Source organism: Brassica oleracea, chromosome C3 (assembly GCF_000695525.1).
Source record: "Brassica oleracea var. oleracea cultivar TO1000 chromosome C3, BOL, whole genome shotgun sequence".
Lineage (NCBI taxonomy): Eukaryota > Viridiplantae > Streptophyta > Magnoliopsida > Brassicales > Brassicaceae > Brassica > Brassica oleracea.
In genome coordinates this window covers 28,312,395-28,318,603 of record NC_027750.1, presented here as the reverse complement: position 1 = coordinate 28,318,603, position 6,209 = coordinate 28,312,395, and the positions used below count along the sequence as shown (strand labels likewise).

General features: G+C 36.9%; 1 pseudogene; it reads left to right on the top strand.

Moving 5' to 3' along the window:
- The first annotated feature begins 570 nt into the window (after positions 1 to 570).
- The window catches only part of LOC106332401, a 10,538-nt pseudogene continuing 4,899 nt past the window's right edge, over positions 571 to 6,209 (top strand).

Genomic DNA, 6,209 nt, shown 5'->3' with positions numbered 1-6,209 from the left:
TTGATAAAAATTTTGAACGATCATTGACAACTTAGTTCACAAACTAGCATTCAAGGTCAAAAGTCACAAAAATAGCACTTAATGTTTTATCAAAAGTCACAAACTTAGAGTTTAGAGTTAAAGGGTGGGGTTTAGGATTTCATCATTTAATAGACATTAATATTAAAAATATACTAAAATATATTATCTATGTTAGTATCATTTAAATTTAATAACATATCCTATCAAATAAAAAAAAAATTGGATTAATACAATTGATTTATATGTTTGCACTAATTTAATTATATTTTTAATAGTTACTGATTTTTAATTATTTAATATATATTTATTATTTTATAATATGTAAAAATATTTAATACATAAAATAATTTATATATATAATGTTAACTAGTATAATTATATATAGAGACACTACAAACAGAAATCACAAATTGTTTTGAATTAAAGACTAGGCCTGAACAGGGGCATAATGGTCAATTGTGCGTATTTAAATTTTCCTTTTTCGTAGCTTATCTCTTTATAAAAACGATGGGAGACCAGAACTGATAACGTTTTTTTTTTCTCCTCTTAACTCGATTCGACGCTTTACTTTCTCAGACTTCGTTTTCGTAATCCTCTGATATTGTTTTTGAAACCATGTCTGTACTCGAAACGGTGATCAACATCTCCTTCTCACCGTATTCCAACACATGTCTTCACTCGGTCTCTCTCCACGGAATCTGCATCGCTTGCAACTCGATCGTCGACGAACTCGACCTCTACCGCAGACCGTTCGAATATCTTTCCCCCGGTTTACAGCTAACCCACGACGCCGTAGCGTTAACTAAACGCCTCGAAACTTTATCATCTTCCCTCGGCGAGAAGAAACGACTCCACTTGGTCCTCGACTTGGACCACACGCTTCTCCACGCCGAAAAAGTTTACCGTCTCACCGAAGCAGAGAAGTATCTAATCGGCGAAGCCGGTACTACTAGGGACGATCTGTGGAAGTTGAAATCCAGTGACTTCTTGCTAAAGCTAAGGCCTCACCTTCTTGAGAGAAGCCAACAAGATGTTCACGATGCACGTTTACACGATGGGTACTCGCTCCTACGCCGAAGCCATCTTGGAGGTGATTGATCCGGATCGATTCTATTTCGGTAAAAGAGTGATAACACGAGACGAGAGTCCTCGTATTAAGACGCTTGATTTGGTTTTGGCGGATGAGCGTGGAGTGATTATTGTGGATGACACACGTGATGTATGGCCTGATCACAAGAGTAATTTAATTTTAATTAGCAGATACAAGTATTTCAGAATGAAGAGCAGCCAACACTCGAAGCCGCACTCTGAGGAGAAGACTGACGAAAGTGAAAGCAAGAGTGGATTGGTTGATGTTTTTAGAATACTAAAGGAAGTTCACTGTAGATTCTTTAGGGTTAGAGAAGAGTTGGAGTCAAAGGACGTGAGGCTGCTGTTACAAGAGATAGCATTCAATCTTTTCTGACAAGTAATCTTTTAATTTGTAAAAAAAATTATATAAGCATTGTTGTAAATCTGTTTATCCCGTTTCCATGTATAAGAATTAAGAAGTATTGCGAATCCAATTTATTTTTACTACAAAACTGTAAAGCATATTCTATATGAGATTGACTTCAATTGTGTCAACAAAAAGATCTGTTCTGTAGAAGTTTCATCGAGGTTTTGTAAGTCTGTGATCTCGTTTCATGTATAAGAAGTAATAAGTATCTTTGCAAAGCTGTTTTGAGTAGAACACTTAAAAGCATATTCCATATGAGGTGAATATGGGTACGTATTTTCTTATATTTCTTTTGCATATTAATCTTAGTATCTCTTGGGTAATAATATATGGGCAAATCTCCAAAATAGCACATTTCTAAGTTTATATCACAAAAATAGCACTCAAAAACTAAAATGACCAAAATAGCACCTTTCAAAGTTTATCCTTTGAAAATTTTAATTTTTTTATTTTTCAAAATTTGAAATCTTATCCCCAAACCCTAAACTCTAAACCCTAAACCCTAAATCCTAAACCCTAAACCCCACCCTTTAACTCTAAACCCAAAATTTGTGACTTTTGATAAAACATTAAGTGCTATTTTTGTGACTTTTGACTTTGAACATAAACTTGATTTAGCGCTATTTTTATCTTTTTCTCGTAATATATCGCTCAGAGAATTTGAAACGTACAAAGGAATATATTTAGTATTTACTTCAGCATGATACAGAAAAATAGGACTAAAAGTCTTAAAACTTAAATATATTTTGAATCAATTATCGACAAATTAATGAGAGTTTATAAATTGGAAGAAATATTATTTGATTCTCACAGAAATAATGTTACAAGATAGATATGTTAATATAGAGAATAAATCAACCTAATTTCTTAAACTAATATAGAATAATATATTAGAAAATGTTAAATTAGCGTATGTCATACGTTAATAAAAACAACACGGAGGAAGGCGATGGCGATAGCGATTTTACTAGGATTTCATGGATTTGCAAGGTTGGGATCCCGGAGATCAATGGTTACTACGGGGCAATTGGAAGGTTTTAAGGTACAATCAGAGGGCAGATCTACATCCCTATGACGTTTTCTTTGGTGGATGGAAGCTAAAAGGGGTCGACTCTCGAACGAATCTTTGGAGTTTAGGAAAGTTTCATCCGATAAGGCGAGGAGAATCAAAGGGATCTCCAATATCGTTCCGGTTAAGGGAGTTCACTTCACGCATCCTCAAATCACGAGATCTCGCTCTCATTAAAGCGAGATCGCAAGATCTAAGTGGTTCAAGGTTCAAGGGGCGTCGAATGGATATTATAGGATCGGCTTTACTAGGGAAATGGCGACACATGAGGCGATCTTGGGTTTTCAGGATCTCACGACGCTGGGATTCTGGGGCTGGAGGAGCGGTTTGGTGGGGTCTACTGGATTGGCAAAGAGGGTATCAGTGGAATGAAAAGGAATTGCTTTTGTTTCTGCAAGAGAATAAAAGGGAATTGCTTTTGTTTTGGTTTTTGGGTGAGTCTCTTCACGGTTACTTTGCAGGTTTATTTGGGAAATTTAGGGATGCTTGGTTTGTATGGAGGTATCTTCTGGAATTCGTGGGAAAGATGGATCAGAGATAGATACAACAATACCACTACTGCTTGTTTTTTTCTTAATCTTATTTTGGTATGGAGTGTAAAACCAAACAGATCAGTTAGGGTGTTGGGGATGGTAGCAGAGGATATAATATTCTTGGTATCAAAGTGGTATGAACAAATGATAGATTTATTTGGATTCTCATATACTAAGATGAGGCTTCGTGTGGGAGAGTTGATAATACAATTTAATATCATTGTCTGGTCAGGAAATTTTGTTGTTGTTAGTTTGAAATCTTTAAGCTTTAGTTTGAAAGCGGTTTCTCTTATTAGAGAGTCCTGGAGGTATTGGAGTTTATGGTTATTGAAATATAAATTGAACCTGGCTGGTTTAAATAATAAACATATGTGGCCGGAATGGATTCGTTGTGAGGTTTGGTTATGGATACAATGGTATACTAATTGGAATCAGCATGTGGGATTGCGACAATGTGAGCGAGGGTTTGGCAGGTGTGTCTGGAGGTGTAGCATTGGTTGGTTTCTGGGTGGCATCACACCTGAGCCTTTCCGCTTGAAAATATATTTTTTTATATGAAAATACTAAGCTGGAACTGCAGAGGACTTGGAAGTCATTGGACCATAAGTTATCTACGGGAAATATAGCAAAAACATAAACCAGACTTTTTGTTTTTATCGGAAACGAAACAGGATTTTGAATTTGTTCAGAAATTTCAATCTCACTTTGTATACGATAGTCTGGTTACGGTGGATCCGAATGGGAGGAGTGGTGGTTTAGCTCTTTTTTATAACAATGAGTATCAAGTAAAAATTCTTTACTCTAGCGATAGAATGATTGATATTGAAGCAGTGAGCAATGGGAAACAAGTTTTCCTTACCTTTGTTTATGGAGACCCGGTTCAAGAGCTAAGAGAACATGTATGGGAAAGATTGACTAGGTATGGACTCGCAAGGTCTGATCCTTGGCTTATAATTGGTGATCTAAATGAGATTACTGGGAATCATGAAAAGGACGGGGGCCTTTACGAAGTGCAACCTCTTTTATTTCTTTTAATAATATGATAAGGAACAGTGGTTTATTGGAATTCCCGGCTCGTAGTAACAAAATGTCATGGCAAGGACGGAGAGGTAAAGGGAAAGGAGCTTTTACAGTCAGATGCCGACTGGATAGAGCCTTGGCTAATGAGGAATGACATACACTTTTCCCATACTCTTATACAGAATATTTGAGGCTGGTGGGCTCAGATCATCGACCTGTGGTAGCTTTTTTAGAAGATAAATTAACAAGAAAGAGAAGGGGACAGTTCAGGTTTGATAAGCGATGGATTGGCCAAGAGGGACTCATGGAATCAATTGTATCGGGTTGGACATAAAATCAGGAAGAATCATCAGCGGATTTTATTACTAAGATTAATAATTGTCGGCATGAAATATCTTCATGGCGAAAAAACAACCAACCATATGGGAATGACAAAATTCATGATCTCCAAAAAGCACTGGAAGAAGTACAAACAGATGACAATAGAACGCAAGAGGATATTATTGACATTTCCAGAAAATTACAAGAGGCCTATAAGATGAGGAGGAATACTGGCATCAGAAGAGTATGAATATGTGGCATTCATCTGGGGATCTTAATACTAAGTTTTATCATGCTTTGACAAAGCAACGTCGGATCCGAAATAAAATAGTGGGTCTCTATAATGAGGCGGGTAATTGGGTTACAGAAGAAAATGGTGTGGAAAAGGTGGCGGTAGATTACTTTGATGGTTTGTTTAGTTCAACTAACCCGGTGTAGTTTGATAGTTTTTTGGAGGAGATAGGACCATCAATTTCCCCACAAATGAATCTTATGCTACTGCGAGTAGCAACGGAGGAAGAAGTCCGTCAAGCTTTATTCATGATGCATCCGGAGAAGGCGTCAGACCCAGATGGAATGACGGCTCTCTTCTTTCAGCACTCCTGGAATGTCATTAAAAAGGATGTGGTTGAGTTGGTAAATAATTTCTTGGTTACAGGAGATATAGATTCACGGTTGAACATAACTAATATCTGCATGATACCGAAAATAGAAAGACCTACAAGGATGACGGAACTGAGACCGATAAGTCTATGTAACGTTGGTTATAAGATTATCTCGAAAGTGTTGTGTCAAAGGTTGAAAAATTGTCTTCCCCATCTAATTTCATAAACACAATCGGCTTTTGTGGTAGGAAGGTTAATATCGGATAATATTCTTTTTGCACAGGAAATGTTCCATGGTTTACGAACCAACAAATCCTGTCAAAATAAGTTTATGGCAATTAAAACGGATATGAGTAAGGCATATGATCGGGTAGAGTGGGATTTTATCGAGGCTCTTCTTTATAAAATGGGATTTGATTCTCATTGGGTTAAATTAATGCGAGGGTGTATATCTTCAGTTCAATATAGAGTTCTTCTTAATGGGCAACCGAGAGGCTTTATAATACCTCAGCGGGGATTACGTCAAGGAGATCCATTATCTCCTTATTTATTTATTATTTGTACTGAGGCTTTAATCACGAATATAAAAAAGCGGAGCGGGAGAAACATTTAACTGGTATGAAGGTAGCAAGAGCGTGTCTAGCAGTTTCTCATTTGCTATTTGCAGATGATAGTTTGTTCTTCTGTAAGGCAAACAAAGAAGAGTGTCAAACTATTCTCAGGATACTAAAAGAGTATGAGACTGTATCAGGACAACAAATCAACTTTCAGAAATCCTCAATTCAATTTGGACATAAAATTGAGGAATCCAATAGGCAAGAGTTGAGAGATATTTTGGGGATTCAGAACCTAGGAGGTATGGGTTCTTATTTAGGCTTGCCAGAAAGTTTAGGGGGATCTAAGGTTCAAGTGTTTGGTTTTGTACAAGATCGTCTGAATAATAGGGTGAATGGCTGGACTCTTCGATTTTTTACAAAAGAGGGAAAAGAGGTGATTATTAAGTCGGTTATCACGGCTCTGCCAAATCATGTGATGTCGGTGTATCGACTACCGAAAGCTATAGTGAAGAAATTAACGAGTGCAGTAGCTCAGTTTTGGTGGAGCCCAGGAGGAAGTACAAGGGGTATGCATTGGAAATCATG